The following is a 17,727-nucleotide window of genomic DNA, read 5'->3' as shown; positions in this document are numbered from 1 at the left end:
TTTCTTTCGCCTTGCTGTTTTCTGCTTATTTTTGTTTGATAGAATTTTCTGAAAGATCGACTCATAAAGCTACGGAGCTCACTGTTGTACATACTAGGCGGAGTCATTAGTTACATAAATTAAACTAAGTAATTCCGACAAGATCAGCAGTTACTGGTCCGTTTTATTAGCTGGTCAGCATTTGTGTTTATGGCGTGTACTTATCGCTGTCTGTGCCTCTTAGCCGTAAACCGTGGTGAAACTATCGCATAAATCTAAGGTAAGGAAACAGTATGATATACTTTTGGTAGCATTCGAACGCTACCAAAAGTATATCATATTGTTTCCTTCAGAGAGGATTCAGAGAGGATCCTCTCTGAATTTCTCTTGTTCGGGTCGACAAATTTATTCCCGGTAATAAATGCGAACTGGGAAACATTTCCTTCGAAATGCGGTGCTCGATTTCATTCACACTTTCTAAGGAAACTGACTCACATTCCGTTCGAAGTTGATACACACAAAAACATATAACACAGGTCCGACATTTCAAAATATCTGTTGGACCGGAGTTAGTCGCTGTTTGATCTAAACATCTTCATCGCTTTTTTTTTCTTTTGTCAGCTGTCTTGAAGAGGTGGTAAATGTCACAATGGAAATGCGACATGTTAAGTGTGACATGATAAATGCATGGTATTCTGCTGATATCCTGTAGTCATGTCAAGAAACTAAACCTTTGAACTCTTTTCTTTTGCTCAGTCGTGCAGATGGTGGCCTTCGTGGGCTATTAAGGATGACCGATTTACGATTACTAGACAGACAGACAGACAGACAGACAGACAGACAGACAGACAGACAGACAGACAGACAGATAGATAGATAGATAGATAGATAGATAGATAGATAGATAGATAGATAGATAGATAGATAGATAGATAGATAGATGCAGAAACGACAACGGGTTATCAACTAGCCCAGTCCAACCAGTTGCGTTCTCCCCTTCAGAATCATTCTCATTTGCTGATATATGTCCTCCTCCAAAAGCGAAACTAATCAGAGGTGCGTGCTCCGATGAAAAAGAAAGAGTCCTGTCGGGGTGCGGAATAGCGCATCTCTCGGCAGGTGCCCTGCCCTCCACGCGTTAGCGTTGCTTTTCTCGCGGAGACTTAGGATGGTCTCCGAGCTCCGATTCTCGTCGGGATTCTTGGAAGCCACGCTTCAGTCGGCCGTCTCGCCTGACGGACGACAGGGGTCGCCACCATTGCGCACGCTTGAACAGTGCACGGGCAAAGACGGGGGGGGGGGGGAGGAGGGAGGCCAGTATCGCTTGGTGGCTGGCCTGCTTGGCTCACCTCCTCCGATGGCAGCAGAGACGCAGCGCCTTCGTTTCCCGTGCGGACGGAAACGGAAGCTTGGCCGTGCGGCGCGCCAAAAGCGTGCTTGTTTTGATCGGAAGGAGCGGATTGTCGCCAGCGGCCGCGGCGCTCAAATCTCGGGGCGCGAGCGCCGAGCTTCTCGGCTGCGCTTCTGTCTCGACGAGGCCCTCGTGCGTTTTTCTCAGGACGTCGGGAGCTGTGCCGGGTGTCCGAAGATTGTTCTTGTGAAGTGCTGACAATACGGAGTGCGAGTGGGGCGTGCTGGAGCTGAAGCGAAGGGTCGGAAAACTTGATTCCTCCCGCTCGAAGTTTCAGACTCTCATCGTGATTGCACATTGAGGGGGAGCGACGTGCGTGTTCAGTGACGGAGGTATGTGGGGTCTTTCAGTCCACGATTTTCTCTCTGTTGTCTCTCAGTACGTGCATGTGACATTTAGAATAAGACCAGCGTGCCGTTTTCTCTTTCTTTTTAATTCATACTAGCCGACGTTGAACCTTTAAGAAAATGACACGAGCATTTCAGGAAAAAAAAAAGAAAACCGAAAGAAAAGGGTGCGATAACCAGCATTGTCATATCAGTCGACAATATTGACGACAGTTTGCGATGAAACACGTGTGTCGTCAGCAGACATTATCCGACGAAGCTGTTGAAACGAAAGGAAAAAAAAAAAGAAATAAGGTGTTTCGCCACATGGAAGGCAAACAGTAATCGAGTGCTGCCCATTGGAGAATCCTGGGAAGAGGGACGATTGTTTACGACACAGAAGCGCTGTAATCTTATTTACGTGGTCTTGACGTGTGTCTTGTTCGAGTACATATATATATATATATATATATATATATATATATATATATATATATATATATACGTTTGGCGATAGGGCTGTTCGTTGTCTTTCGGGAACTGTCGTGTTCAATCAATGTTCCCGAAAAGAAAGACGCGGCGTCCGGCTTATGTTCTGCGAGTGTCGGCTGCAGACCCGAGTGAAATACGAGTTAATGTTTCTTCATAAATCTATCTTTTCTATCCTGTGTTGTTCGAAGAGGCCGTGCTGGAATCTTTTGTTATTTATTTATTTATTTAAATACCTGCAGGGGCCGAGGGCATTACAGAAGGGAGTGGAATGCATGAAAAACACGTGTATAGAACAATGAAATTCGGCAATACAGAAAAGAAAAGCAAAAACAACAGTTAACTATGTTACTGTGTCACAGCAAAATGCAGATTACTGAAAATAAACGAGATCTTCAATAGCACATTTCGACAACTCAGTGTCTCTAATTGGGGCAATTGAGGTAGGCAGGCGGTTCCAATCGTTACTTGCTTTAGGAATGAATTAGTAAAAATAGGAGTTAGTTCGGAAAAACGGGACGCCTACTTTATGAAGGCGATCTCTACGGGATGAAATGTACTCTGGCTCAGACAGAAGGACTTTTTTAAGATGGCGATGATGATAAACTTTGTGAAAGAGTGATAACCGAGACACTTTCCTTCATAAAGAAAGAAGAGGAAGGCTCAAAGTAGCTTTCATGGTGGACACAATAGATAGACGAGAGCAGTTGTGAAGTATGAATGTTGCACTGCGATTTTGCACTGATTCCAAAGTTTCAATGAGACACTCAATACCGGGATCCCACAACGAGCATGCATATTTCAGTTTTGGGCGTACGAGCTATTTATAGAGGAAAAGTTTTAATGAGGAGGGTGTCATAGAGAAATTGCGCCTTAAATAACCAAGCATGCGATTGGCATCAATGACAACGAAATTAATATGTGCATGCTAGGACAGATTATTGGTTAAGTAAACACCTAGGTATTTATAAGATGTTACGTATTCTAGTGAAAGACTTTCGATCTGGTAATCAAAGGCACCATTGGAAACAGGAAGCGTTTTCCGGAAAATTCTCATTGCTTCGCACTTATAAGGGTCAAGATGCATTTCCCAGGTATTACACCACTGTGATATATTGCTATATATATTGATATATGTCAAACTGAAGTTGAGCGGAGTCAGTGGTTGAAGAGATAATTCTGTAAATTACGCAATCACCCGCAAACAACCTAACATATGAGTTAATGTGGTCAGGCAAGTCATTAATGTAGATGAGGAAGAGTAATGGTCCCAGCACAGAAGAAACCTTGGGGTGCACCAGAGTAAGCTCGAGAATGAGAAGAGTTAGAGTCAGTAGCGTATACGAACTGTATTCTCTTATGAAGAAAGTTTTCGATCCACGCCAAAAAGTTGGGATCAGTGTTTAGCTAAGCTTTAGACGATGCAATTGATGGTTAACAGTATCAAATGCCTTGGAGAAATCAAGGAATATGAGTCGATGTAGAATCCAGAGTCTATGCCTGCGAAAAGATCGTCAGTGAAAGAGACGAGCTGTGACTCACATGAAAAAAATTTCCGAAGCCATGCTGATGTGGCGTAAAGAAATAGTTATCCTGAAGAAAGGTAGCCAGATTGGTTACCTAGTCTGTGAATAACACCAGCGAAGTGAGAAAATTACTTGGACCATATATGGGCTATGCGAAGAAATAAATTATTCGTCCATTATCTCGACCAATACTTCCTGCCTTACGATCACAATTACTCGTGATGAAGCTAGAGTGCGGTTCTAGAGGATTGACGTGGCAGTGGAGCTATACCGCCTTCTCTGCATAAGAACGAAAGGCATGCCACGGAAACGTGTTTATCTTATCAGCAAGCGCAGGGCCAGAAAGCTCCGGACAGTTGACGAGCTTCGTTTGCCCGGTACAATGTCGTCACTTTTTTTTTTGAACACAGCATTCATGCTAAATTGATTTCTTTGTCGCACGCAAAGTTGAAGCAGCGCTTTCGTGCGCGCATTTCCGCTAACCTATTTTTTTCCAGCCTACTTTGCGTATAACGCTCTGTAGAGTGAAAATCGGCCAAATTACAATTACTGTAGGATCGCTGAGTCTGTAAGCTACAGTTGACGACAATAATACTGGCATGTAAAAAGCACCCATAGAAAACTTTTGCATCTTTCTTCTTATATACAGATCCAAGATAATTAGCCTAGACATCAGCAACTGGTCGATATTTATGCTGACCGAAAAAAAAAATGACACGGCTGCAAAATTTTCCTGAGATCAAATTTAATGTCCCAAAAGGGTGCTGCGCAAGACTTGAAGCACAATCAACACTGAAAAAAAAAAATAAAGTGCCCGGAATGTTGCGCATGGGAGCTTAAGCGACGAGTCAAAATATGGTCATTCTTATTTTATTTTATTTTTTGTTCTCCTGTTTCGTAATACACGTTTCATGGCTGGTCTGCACAATGGGAGGCCGATTTGTACACCTGTCCAAAACAATTACCCGGGTGGCTGCGGTGCCCGCAGGTCAGCAGACAAAGGCTTAAAAATGAGCTGCTCAAATCTTCAACTTACAGCGCTTTTGAATTAAACATGGAAGGCAACGTGCTCACGAACCTAAACGAGACGGCGCACCGGGCGGCCCGAGACATTACCCGCCGCGCCTAACGGGGCGACGCCTCTCGCACGATAGCGAAGACTTCTCGCGCAGAACGGGACATAATCACTAGATACAACGACATAACCAATGCACATCTAAACGCAAGAAGGATGTACCCACCGCCGGGTCCCAAATTGAACGGGAGGCAGGCCGTCGTCTGGAACTATCTCCAGACGAACATCTTCTCTAACCCATTCCGTCTGAAACCTATCTTCCCAAATACGCATCAGGACGACACGTGCAAATTGTGCCAGGAAAGAGCAGTAACACTAAAACTCATGTTGTTGGAGTGCAGTGTAATTATAGGAGGGATGGCAGTTGCTCCGGAGACCCTTTCGTCGAGGTGACCGCTCTGCGCAGCTCAGACCTCGGCATCCAGACGTGGGCAGTCCAGCAAGTCCGTGAGGCGGCGTTGATGCAGGGCCTCCACGTTCTCCCGTGGGAGACCTAAACCCGGATCGCGTTAAACCTTGCCGGACGTTCAATAAAGTTGTTTCCATCCCATCCATCTCTTACTTTTATTCTTTCTTTCGTTCTGATCTTTTATTGCGTTCTTCTGTGAAGTCTGTAGAATTTATTTCTTTTTTCTTTCTTTTCTTTTTACCTGCACGAGTGAAGGGGCAGATTACAATTGCGCTATAGAAAAATAAGATGCTTGAAATCGAGTTCTTCGAGGAACCTTGTCGTTTCAAGAAGACGCGCATGACGTTCAATTACACTTCGACTGAAAGTGTGTTCGTTTCGTCAGAAACTGAATAAAAACGCCGCATGGTCTCTCTTACGGTTTCTGTAAAAGGGAGGTCCCCTCGTTCAAATCGCATCTCCCCGTCGAGTGCCACGGAACGAAAAAAAAAACGAAAATTAAATTCCACGCCAGTGCCATACTGTATACACGCGTCCACCGCCCGCTGCTAGCAAGAGTCGGCGGCGCCAAAAGGTTCAATGGCCGCCGAATGCGAGACGACGTGCTCGCGTGTCACGTCGTGACGTCAGCAAGGAAGCGTCCCCGCACGCAGCGTGGCCGGAATGTCTCGAGAGAGGTCCGCCGGTGCACGAACTGCATCGCCCAAAGCGCGAGCCATATCTGGCAACCCGTGCGTTCCCTGCGAAGCAGGTGTGGACGCTCGCACGCGCTGAAACTCGCGCAGCCGTCGCTGGGCGTTGGAGCTGCGCCGCATTTATACCCTAAACTACGTCACGAAGAAGTTTGCTCCTGCGCTGCGATGTTCGTCGAGGTCTTGAGCCTTCAGCACCCAAATTCTCTCAGTAAGAGAGAGAGACTACAAAAAAAAAAAAGAGAACGTTCTTTTGTCGGATATTTTGCTGGCGCGAAAGTTTTGGGAACTGTTTGGTGACCCGCGAAACCTGTTGCATCAATCGTTCATCGCTTATACTTGCCGAAAATGCGAACTCTTTATGACCAAACGTTTCTTGACTGAAAGAAAGAAAAATGCGAGTTGCGCGTGTGTTGCATATGAGTGCAACGGGAACGTCCGTAAATGTTCTTAAAATGCCTTTCTTTTTTATTTTGGCGCATATTTTGTGGATTCGTTACGAAAAACAAACAGCTCGGAGCTGAAAAATGTAGTAATAAGTAAATAATTGAAGTGTATGGCCACTTTATCTTGTTGTACGTACTACACTGACATGAAAATTCGCAGCGTCCGACAGCCTGTGGACGCTCCCATATAAGGCGCATTGCATACGGTAAAGGTGAATCTTAGAGTTTGGGCGCCATAGTGAACGGAGTCATGCGATTTTCTTAGCGTGTAAACGTTCCATCGACGGTTCGTAGATTCTAATACGTCACCTAATGTAGACAGGAACAAATGGAGGGACAGACAGCTAGTAAAGCAAGAAAAAAAAAAACTGCTCCACGGAGTTTGTGTCTGTCTCTTCGTTAGTAATTGGTCATAATCTTTCCTTAGGCGTAATGAACTAAGTGGGTCAGCAACAAGCATCATTAAGCTACGTCCCTTGAGCGTCGATTCCCAACGAAGCGCTGACAATAGGTTCGTATGTTGTCGTATGCTAGAGGACTACAAATCATGTCGAAATCTAACTACGTTTCGGTGAAGCGTCACACGGTACCAATTTTAGGAGCTTATATCCAGCCTGCAAGCAGTGAAACCGTGACAGCGGTCAGAAGGCTAAGTGGTGAATAGGGCTTGTTCCGAAAACGAGGTAGTCTTCGAAACACTTTGCTATGTAGGGTGTCCGAAAAGTAACTGCGCAGGGAGAAAATAAGCGAAAAAATAAGACGATAATTGTGAATTACATCGCAGTTTTACTTGAAATGTGATAGCGCAAGACCTGTAGTTCGTCTGATGACGCCAGCTTAGGGCGCACTGAAAGGACGGGCCTGCGGGAACAACCCTCACACAGTGCAGGAGCTACGGACAGCCATCACCGGTCGCACTACGCAGATAAGAGTCCGGCAGCCTTCCACCGGGTGTTTAAAATATGTAGCGCGCCGTGCGAGGACCTGTCTTCGAGCCGGTGGTGGCCATTTTCAGCATATCCTGTGCTGTTCACTGCCACTTCCGTGAGTAAAACTTCAGAAATTTTAGGACCGCGATTTCTTCTTCGCAGTTGGTTTTTTCCGACACCCAGTACAAGGCTCTCACACAGTTGCCCGCCTGGTGTGAAGTGATTTTTGAAAAGGAGACGGAAGAGATGAGGGCAGCGCCGTAACTGTCTCTCACAGGAGGGCACCTCAACAGCACTGCACAGGGAAGGGGAAATGGGGAGAAAAAGGTGAAAGTGAGAAAGACAGGAGGAAAGTGGCAAGGGAAAAAAAAAGATGAAAATGCGAGTGCGGGGCTCAGAGCCGCGCTCTCAAGTGCGTCGCATTGCAATAGTCCAGCAGTGCCGAAAGAGCGTGCTTCACGATGGACGAGTGGGCTGCAGGGAATAGCAGCGCGGTCGCCGTATCGTAAGTCAGTCCCAGTCGTCGATATACTGTACACAAGTCCGTGCGCTGCACACCGAAGGCAGGGCAGTGTAGTAGCAAGTGGTCGACAGTTGCCCGCCTGGACACATGATATCGGCGGGAGCGTGAAGCGTTGTATATAATTCGAGAGATCCTGAACTCCGTTTCATGCACTGATATGTTAGATGACAAGCGTCGTTAGTTTCCACGCCAAGCGATGTAGAAGAAGAAGAAGAAGAAGAGGAAGAAGAAGAAAATGAAAACAAAAAGAACCTGCTTCGGAGGACTTGCAGTTGGCCTTAAACCAATATTGGCAGATAATGCAAAACAAGTGAAGACTGGGCTTGAGAATTAAAGGACTGACTCATGAGACATTTAAGGTATGTTTATTAAAAGGCGAATTAGCCCCAACAGCCTCGGGAGTCATGACTCGAGCAGCGGGACATGCGGGACCATGATACACAAAAAGGCACCTCAAATGCAAAAGAGTCGGCTGCCATACAGAGCCCTAATCGCTGATTGTGTGGCAGCCGAGCCTTTGTTGGAACTGCGAAGCGTAATGTAAGTATAAAGATACCTGTCACGCGATCGCGACTCAAGGGAAGAATCCTTGGATTGCCGATTACGTGTCAGTTAAATTACGTGTCAGTTAAATTCATTTACATCTCTCTTCGTCGTTCTGGTAATCATAACTGATTGCTAATCTACCCAAGCTTAAGGATCCGAATAGCTTTGGGATTGTGATCGCGTGGCAGTCTATGCCACTTGCGTATACTAGTCCTAGCTATTCAGAAAAAAAATTTAGTTGGCAGTGAGCAGTCCACTTTGTCGCCTCATTTTCTGCGTCCTGGTTCCTTGGTGCCGCCCCAGTTATGGAAGTTCATAAAACTTCTGCAGTTCTCTCTCTTTATGAGACTGAAACGGGGATGTGTAAAAGATGAGGTTTGGGGGGGGGGGGGGGGCGCTTCGTACGTGGAGTAAGCGACAGATGTCACAGCTGTTCTTTTCGTATTTTGTTCCTTTTCTTTCTTCTTTACCGTAGAATGTTCTGCCTGTCATGCGAGTGAATGCAAAAACAAGAGAGGAAGAAAAAAAAGGAGTGAGACAATAAATGCGAACTCGCGTGCCCTCGGTAAGTGACAACGCACGTGGCATGATTAACATTCAGAAGGCAGCATAAATACCTACGCGTGCATGGGCTACCACGCTCCGTGCGCGCACCTGCACGCTGGCGGCGACAACGGTTATTTCAGGGCGTATTCTTCGAAACAAATGATGACACTCTATCCTACGCAGCATATATTGATGTTGGCGTCCATGCCGCATTCGTGTTCTCAGTAATAATTGCTTCGTGGTGAAAGACCATTGCTCTGGTCGACAGTGCTGGGGCGAAGCCATCAGCGTTGCCGTTGGTTGCTCAAGGAGAGCGATACGTATACAGTATGTTCATGTCGGGGAACGAGACATCCCATTTATGACGCTCTCCGTTCTCTTTTTTTTTCGTAACTTGTTGTTGTCATACCTTGTTGTCATGTCTAGTTGTCACGAAAGGTTCCTGTATAGTAGTCAGTTTTGCGGAATTCCGCAAGGTGCAGAAAGATTCATGGAAGATAAAACTATCATCTGCCCGAATGTCGCACGAAGCTACGAAGGAAACCCAAATGAATTTCTCACTAAGAAAGCTCCGCAGTTGAAGAAACCTTCGTCTTGGTACGGGATTCGAACCCGGGATCAATGCCTTTCCGGGTTTCCTTTGCGGCTTCTGTGCTACCCCCGGGTGGGTGACCGTTTTCTATTTAAACATGTTGTACAATGCTGTTGCGTCGCAAAAATTCGGGGCAAATAGATGGTACAAATACTGAAAAAAGTTATTGTGAAATTTAAACCATCTAGGCTCGGTCGTAATAGAAAGTTTTTTTTTTTGATTGCCAGAAATACCTTAAGGGTTTTGATGACACTGATGTAATAATGGCACCACCGATTTATAGCTTAGGTGGAATGGGTGGGTATGACAATTAGCTCTTGCAGTGACGGAATATCTTTAAACGTATCTCGTATGTCATTATTATGCGCGTCTCCTGAAAATAATGTTCTGCTCTAACTAGAGGAACGTTCTGTTACCGTGTTCAAATCGTCTAGCGTGTGTGCTAGCCCTTCACTTTCAGAGTGGCTCTTTAAAACGCCATCTCACTGGCGCGAGAAAATTGTGCTAAATATATTTGGGCAGCGCGGTCTGCGAACTTTATTGTGGCTCTCATCTGCGCGCTTTCAGTCGTCATCTCTCCGATTTCTGCAGCGATATCACGGCGTTACAGTTCTTTTTTAATATCCGTGACGAGGAATAACTCATGGCGTTTCCGTGTTTTCCAGCCGCCGACATTTCTGGAATAAGTGTGAGCAGGAACGGCTACCATATACAATCTAATTGTTTCGAAATATTTTCAACATAAAGTACAGCTTCAAGTAAATGAAGTCCATTTGTGACGTCATTACTATGTACGGTGTGAACATCGCATCGAACATCGCAGCCCTAACCACCCACCGAATACTTCGTTGTCTTTTTCTGTTCCACAGGCTTGGCGCTCGTATATAACAATTCCTCCCTCTATACTGACGACTAAGAAAATAAGTCACACAAATTGCTGTGCTACTGCTATAGTATACGTCTGGAAGTTTGAGTTCATGATCGAGGCTTCTGCTTGGCATTGTGTTTGGACGCAGTGTAGATTACCTTAAACATTATGCATTGTATTCAGTCAAACATCAACACAACGGCTGCTGATCGCCATTAAGAAAGTTGATACAAACACAACAGCATGGATATGCCGACTCTTGTAAGGGTTGGGAGGCCACTGGTGTCATGATCACCGGCGGCGAGGTGCCATCAGCGCAAAATATTGCTTCTTATTGACCGGTCCACTGAAGGTCCATTCCACGTAGGTTCGTGCTCTCCACTATTACTGCGTTCTTGCGAAGAAAAAAACATTCTGTTGGCATAGTCATGATTATATATCAACGTTCACACGCGATGTTCTATCTCCGCATCTCCGCCATTGTTCGTGCAGCTTCCTCCAAATGCGAATATAAGCGCCCTGTTTGCGGGAAGACAAAATGAACGAAAAACATCTTGACTTTAGGGATGCCGTCGCTTCCCTTTTGTCGTGCGCGCATCCGGAGACGTAATCAAAGTGCGGTCCTATTGCGCCTCGGCATGTCAGCCCATTCTCAGACCGGGGAAAGCCGGCGGTGTTTGCCGGCGTACCCGTTGCTGTCGCTGATCGAATTCCAACGTCCATTTGTTGCGCCTCCTTCTCACGCTGCCTCGCCTTTATAGCCAGCACGCAATTTTCCTCGTTCTCTCCAAAGTTATGGACCAACGATCTCGCCACCACCTGCAGCACTCTGTAACGAATGTTTTACCGTTCGCGCAGCAGTGTAAGTTGGGCAGGAACCAGCAAGCTTAACTCGGCCGTGTTTTAGCTATATAGCCGTTTTATCTGCCGCAGGTGTGTACGCGCACGCTTGAGGAAACTGCTTCAGTGCCGGAGTGCGCTCATTTCATCACATGATATCGGTATTTTGTTTAAATATTACAGCAAGGTAACATTTCTGGAGATACAATCGATAAAATAGGTGCCACTATGTTTGACTATATATGTCCACATAAGTAGGCAAGTTATTCCACGGCACTTTGTGTTACTAGCGTGGAAAGCAGACTCTTTCTTTAAAGTGGCGGTTTCATTGAGCTTTACACATCTGGTCCTCGCGCTGCCCCATGAATAATGAAGCAGCCTCGCGGATTCCAGCTTTCGTGCTTTTGTCTGGTATTGGGAGGAGGAAAAGGAGGAGGAGGAGGAAATAAAGAGACAAGGCAGAGATTTCGACCAGAAATGCTTGTGGTTGGCTACCCTGCTCTGGGGGACGGGAAAGAGGGAATAGACAGATAAGATAGAGAGACGGGAGGGGGCGATAGCGCAGCACACGACAGAGTGAAAAGTTTTGGTACGAGCAATGATTCGGCACGGAAGAGTTTACAAGCAAACAGTAATAAGGGAATCATAAGAATCAAAAGAAATCATAAGGGAAATGCAAGGAGGTTAACCGGTCAGCAGCATTCGTAGAGGCCAAACTTGTGACGCTCCTGCACATGGGTCGACTTCAAGACGGCAGCGCGTTCGCGAACGAACGATGATTACCGTCTAAATGCGCGCATTCGAAAAGTTGTACCTATCGCGGATTTGAGCAAGCGTGGCCTGAACTTAAAACTGGTGCACTTACACTTGAATGCAGACCAAATACGTTGCGGTGGACAGGTATGCAGGTTCCTGTTCGTTCCGGGCCTTTTCAACGAAATCAAAATTCACTGCCGGTGTCGAATGTCCGACTCCTAGAACAGCTACCCGATGCTCTGCTACCTTGTTCTAGTGCAGGCAGAACGGCAGGGGACACAGAAAGGCACATTTTGACAAACGCAAGGCGCCTACTTTTAACAAAACATTTATTTCCAGTTCTCGCAGGCGTACTTCTCAAAACGTCTTAAGACACGTAGAAGACAAGTAGAAGATAACAAAGTAGAACGTGGCATACCAACACGGCCCGTGTAGCTGTCCTGGCCGATGCCCTGACCGTTAGACCACGATCGCACGCGTTTTTCATGTCCGTGCAAAATGATCGGCTCACGTGGCATGTCACCTAGCATGAGCGAGGGCATGAGCATGAGCCCCTGTTTCCATATATACCACCGTCCCGTGCAGCATGAGCCAGAGCGTGCCCTTTTCTCGCATTCATCCCTCGTGACAAGCTAGAGACGATGTGCTAAACAGCACAGCCTCCGCGATATGCGCCGTTTCCCCAGTTCCTTCAACGTAGGAGGTAAGGCCAAGGCGTGCGTCATTATACCCCTGTCATAACCAGCCCACGTCGAATGGGTTTAACGTTTTTTTTTTTTTTTCGCTGGAGTACAAACGCCCATCGTCGTTTTTTTTTTTTTATGCGCCACGGAAGTATACACAGGGGCACGTACGCTTACGTAACACTTGGCTGCGTACGACGTCACAACCCGCGTTTCTGTTCCTTACGCTCGTATAGCCAGTACTTACGCCTAACCCAACGATCGGCATGTCGCAAGCTCGCGTCGAATGGCCGGAGTAAATATCCCGCCATCACCACCACGCCGTCGTTGTCAAGTTGGTCTTGTTGCAGTCGTCAAACACATAACTGCTCGCCTTACGCACAGCAACGTGGTCCACCTGGTAACGCTTTGACGGAACGCCGAATGTTGCCGCGGTTCGCCCGGTATTACCTGCAAAAATACTTCGCATGACGTCGATTACCACAGTGCGCGGGATCAGCGTAACTTCTGGCCTGACTCGGCCTGTTCCAGGGGGGTGCGCTGGGGAGGGGGGGTCGTGGTGAGAGCGTTGCTCTGAGTGGCTTATCACGGCAATCCGTTGACTGCAGAACGTTATCAGTACACACATGTTGACATGCTCTCGAGTGCAGCTCTTCTATAGCTTTCATGCCACGGAGCGTACCCAGCGTGCGCCTCTCGTTTCGAGAGCTCGAACAGGTGCTAGACGCCGCCGCAGGCGGTCTATTACGCGAAGGTCCGGCGCGGCGCTTCGCCGCTCTTGCATGAAAGGGAGACCGGGGCCTATTGATCTGCGCTAGACAAAGCCCGGCGCTGCTCGGCTCGAAAGCGCTTGTTCATGACCTATGGCCTCCCCGCGGCGCATGGGATGGCGCTTCAATGCAGTTGGTTTGTAAACCCTTGTTCTGTCACTCCGAAGCGGAGCGAGGAACGAGCGACTTCAAGGCACTGAAAGACAGCAGATTCCTGTTCATAACGCTCTTATGCTTTTGTTGTTCTTATGCAGGAAACCGGCGACCAATTTCCACAAACCACAGAATTTCATTTCGCTTCCACACTCGGGAATGAAACGCAGGTCCTGCGTACATCAGTATATTTTCTTGTCTCATGAAGTGGAGTAATGCCCCAACTGTCCAGCTATTGCATCCCGAAAGGTTTCTATTTGAAAAACTCGCTTATTAAATCTTTCGGTAGCTATATCTAAACTAGACTCGCATAACTTTATAAAGATTATTGTAAAAGAGACGGATTACTTGCCAATGTGGTTCTATATGGGAGCACTTATTTACGGCGTACGACTTACGTCCGTATCACGGCGTCTGGACAGGAATGCGTGGGCCGATCCCGGAGATTGTGCAATACCGCGCCGACCCGCTGCGGAGCTGAAGCAGGCTTCGAGCACTCCGCCAACTTCCAAAAATAAGTTTATTATCTTGGGTCCAAATAGAACCATACAATTTTGGCGCTGTTAAGAGAAACACTATATGTACGTTAGAAAGTTCTTTTAGTGTAGCAAGTTGCCTTCGTGCACTTTATTTGTTTTAAGTCCTGTTTGACAAATAATGAAAGGAAGCAGAAGTGTGGCGACGGCGTCTGTGCACGTGGCCTGCGGTTGTGTGGTTATGACGTCATGGACGTCGGAGACGCCGGCGCGGCTGCAGCAGCGGTTGCGGCAGATGCATGGGATGTGCGGCGACCGCGGGGGCACGTGTGTCTTCGCAGTGTGGTGCCATGTGAAGAAAAAATATGTATGATTTCATAATGTAGGCAGCCCACGTATGCAGCTTAGACAGTTTCGCTGGTAATTCGTCCCCGTATGAATGTTCGTCCTCACGAATCTTCTTTTTCCTTTGTTTTAGATCACACAGAATTTTTTTAATTGCCTGTAGCAGATGGTATTATTCTAGTACTTGGTCTTCATTACTCAATGAGGCGCGGAAAGTACTTGCACGTCTAACTGAACTGCGTGTTCGTACGATTAACGAAAATTCCCTAAATACCTTTTACATTCACTACTTTAAGGCACATATTACAATTAACGATTTGTGGCCGGTGAGTTCGCAAGACGTGTTCACTTGGAATAAATTTTTGGGATGACGCCAGTTTCGAGATATTCATTTCCAAATGGTGCCGCGAATACATAGGCGTTCCAGTTGCTTCTGTGCTTCAACGCATAAAATGGCGGTGTGTTGAGAAAGCAAGCGGAACAAAAGTGGCATTTCTTACCGAAAGTTTCACGGTGAATATCTTGAAACCCATATGATCCTTAGAAGTCGTTCCAAGTTCATATGTCCTGCAAGCTCACCGGCTTCACTTCACAAGTCGCAACATGTGCCGCACAGAAATTCAGTAAAAAGTAAATTAGTCAACTGTTGTTTACAAGTCGATTATGCATTTTGATTTTCCACGCGAGTAATGCCATCTGTTTCCGCATCCACAACTCGGCCGAAGGCAGCAAACGATCGTGCGACGCACGCAAGCGGGGTCGCTAGCGCATCCCGTGCTCTTGCACAAGATGTTTCCAACAGAGCATGACACTTCATGCCCGTTTTGCAGACGATCAGAAGGCACTCTAGCACACATCCTTGCAGAGTGTACTAAGCTCAAGAACTCCCCACCATCCCTACCCCTGCCCTCCCCAGCCCCAAGCCCCTGTTGCGTTTCGCCTGCGACACGTGGTTTTGCCGGCGCGACTGCGGCGGGGCGGCAGACATTTTGGCCCGATCGTCGTCGCCGCAACACTCATCGCCAGGTGTTTCCAGGCGCGACTGCGGCGATGCGACCGCCTAGGGATCATCTTCGCGTTCCAGTCATTGTGCCCGAAACAGGCGATGCCAAAGCAGGGATCTCATTCCAGTTATTGGGCCCGAAACAGGCGATGCCAAAGCAGGGATCTCGTTCCAGTCATTGTGCCCGAAACAGGCGATGCCAAAGCAGGGATCTCATTCCAGTTATTGGGCCCGAAACAGGCGATGCCAAAGCAGGGATCTCGTTCCAGTCATTGTGCCCGAAACAGGCGATGCCAAAGCAGGGACCATCCTCTCATTACAGTCATTGTGTCCGACCGGCAGCGCCACGACAGGGTGCTACGAGATCGTGCTCGACATGGTGCTACGGCATCGCTACGACAGTGTGCGTCACCATTAGCCCATTGTACATTCACGTGCTCGTCTTTTGAGGGGTTCCTTCTTGCCCTCAACTGCGAGAGTATAAAAACAGCTGCCCCCGGACGCCAAAAGGAGGGCTCCGATTTCTTCTGTTGAGTGAAGTGCTCTCCCGTCTCTCTACTTCGGTCAAACCTGACCGCCAACTCTTTGCGATGTTAAAATAAACAAGTTGTTTCGTTGTTACCAGTCGACTCATGCTTTGCCGGGACCTTCGGATGCTTCCAGTTGTACCCCAGGCCGCCAGGCCAACGCTACCCTTGGGGCTTGCGACCCAGGTACAACCACGGGCGTCAGCGTGGAGTTCCCAACAGATCGTACCAGCAGTCGGATCCGAAACCTCTGGTTGCCAGCGGTGAGATCGCCTACGACTTCAAACAACTGTCTGCCAGCGGTGAGATCGCGACAACGGAGGCCAGCAGCGAAGAGATGCAGTTGACTGTATGCTGAGCAGCTCAACGACGATCCGGGAGCAGTGCAACGAGCCCTGTGTGACGACTGGTTGCCTGCAGCGGAACGACTGCGCGGAATTCCTGCCTGCGAGGTTTGGTGAGTGCGGGACTTTCTTCTTCTGAGCTTTGCCAGGCTTTTGTTAGTGTCAGAAACAGAGCTGGTAATTGTGGTTGTCGTTGCTGCCGGGTTAGTTTGCGGCAAGACAATAATAAGCAGTAGAGAAAGCAGCATTCAGAGCAGCCATGGATTTGAAGTCGTTGCGCAAACCGAAATTGTTGGAGCTTGCAAGAGAGTTGGGTCTGGATGTCTCAGACAAACTAAGAAAACCTGAACTGCTAAAGGCTATTCTTGAGTTAGAGGCTGAGGATGACGAGCTGTCGGAATGCCTTGAGACTATTGAGGAGAGGTCAAAAAGACAGGAGCGCGAACTTAAAGAGCAAAAAGAGAAACAGGAGCGCGAACTTAAAGAACAGAAAGAAAAAGAAGAGCGTGAACGTAAAGAACAGAAAGAAAAAGAAGAGCGTGAACGTAAAGAACAGAAAGAGCGAGAGCAACAAGAGAAAAAAGAAGAGCGCGAACACGCTTTGGAAATGAAGCGTCTTGAGGTAGAGATGGAACGCGCTCGTAATGGAAGTCAGGCACACGGTGCAGGAGAACGCGTATTGTTCAAAATGACTGACCTGATGCGGCCGTTTAAGCTTGGAGAGGACATTGGTTTGTTCCTGGTTAACTTTGAGCGAACGTGCGAGAAGCAGGGGTTCTCTCGGGAAACGTGGCCACAGCGCTTGCTCACTTTGTTACCCGGCGAGGCGGCCGACGTAGTCGCTCGCTTGGATAGAGAGGAGGCAGAGGATTTCGACACAGTGAAATCGAGTCTTCTAAAAAAGTACCGGCTGTCTGCGGAGGCGTTCCGTCGGAAGTTTCGGGAAAATGAGAAAGGCAGAAGTGAGTCATATACAGAGTTTGCGTATAGGCTTATGTCGAACATGCAGGAGTGGCTCAAAGAAGAGAAAGCGTTTGGTGACCACGATAAAGTTCTGCAGTGCTTCGGGCTAGAACAGTTTTATAGTCGGTTACCGGAGAACGTGCGATACTGGGTCTTGGATAGGCCAGACGTTTGTACGGTGGCTAGAGCCGCTGAGCTAGCCGAGGAGTTTGTGACGCGTCGAGCTCGCGGAGCTAAGGACGGTCAAAAGGGTGAATTTGGCTCGAAGTTTGAGAGGCCGAAGTTCACGCCCATGAGATTAAAGGGGGACACGCGTAGTGAGGATGCGAGTGAAAGCAGTCCGACCAAACGTAAAGAGACGGCGGCAGCCAAACGCAGAAAGCGGTTCGAGATGAGGCGAGCGCGCGTTTGTTATACGTGCCAGAAGCCGGGTCACTTTTCGGCGCAGTGTCCGGAAACAACACCAAAAGTTGTGTTTTTTTCAATAGGCAGCACGGACGAGAACATGAA

At 47.6% G+C, this 17,727-nt stretch overlaps 1 protein-coding gene and 1 pseudogene across 2 annotated transcripts in view; one reads left to right on the top strand and one right to left on the bottom strand.

Moving 5' to 3' along the window:
• Nucleotides 1–1,421: 1,421 nt before the first annotated feature.
• Nucleotides 1,422–17,727, top strand: part of LOC142579782 (adenylate cyclase type 8-like) — a 445,425-nt gene continuing 429,119 nt past the window's right edge. For both annotated transcript variants that reach the window (XM_075690343.1, XM_075690345.1), the window contains exon 1: nucleotides 1,422–1,722. The gene's annotated coding sequence lies outside the window, so the exon portion shown is untranslated. The remainder of the gene's footprint in view (nucleotides 1,723–17,727) is intronic.
• On the bottom strand, nucleotides 13,983–14,157 carry LOC142580637 (U2 spliceosomal RNA; annotated as a pseudogene).

The sequence above is a fragment of the Dermacentor variabilis genome, chromosome 4 (assembly GCF_050947875.1).
Source record: "Dermacentor variabilis isolate Ectoservices chromosome 4, ASM5094787v1, whole genome shotgun sequence".
In the NCBI taxonomy this organism is placed as follows: domain Eukaryota; kingdom Metazoa; phylum Arthropoda; class Arachnida; order Ixodida; family Ixodidae; genus Dermacentor; species Dermacentor variabilis.
The sequence above is the reverse complement of the archived record's forward strand: the minus strand, read 5'-3'. Positions and strand labels throughout refer to the sequence as shown.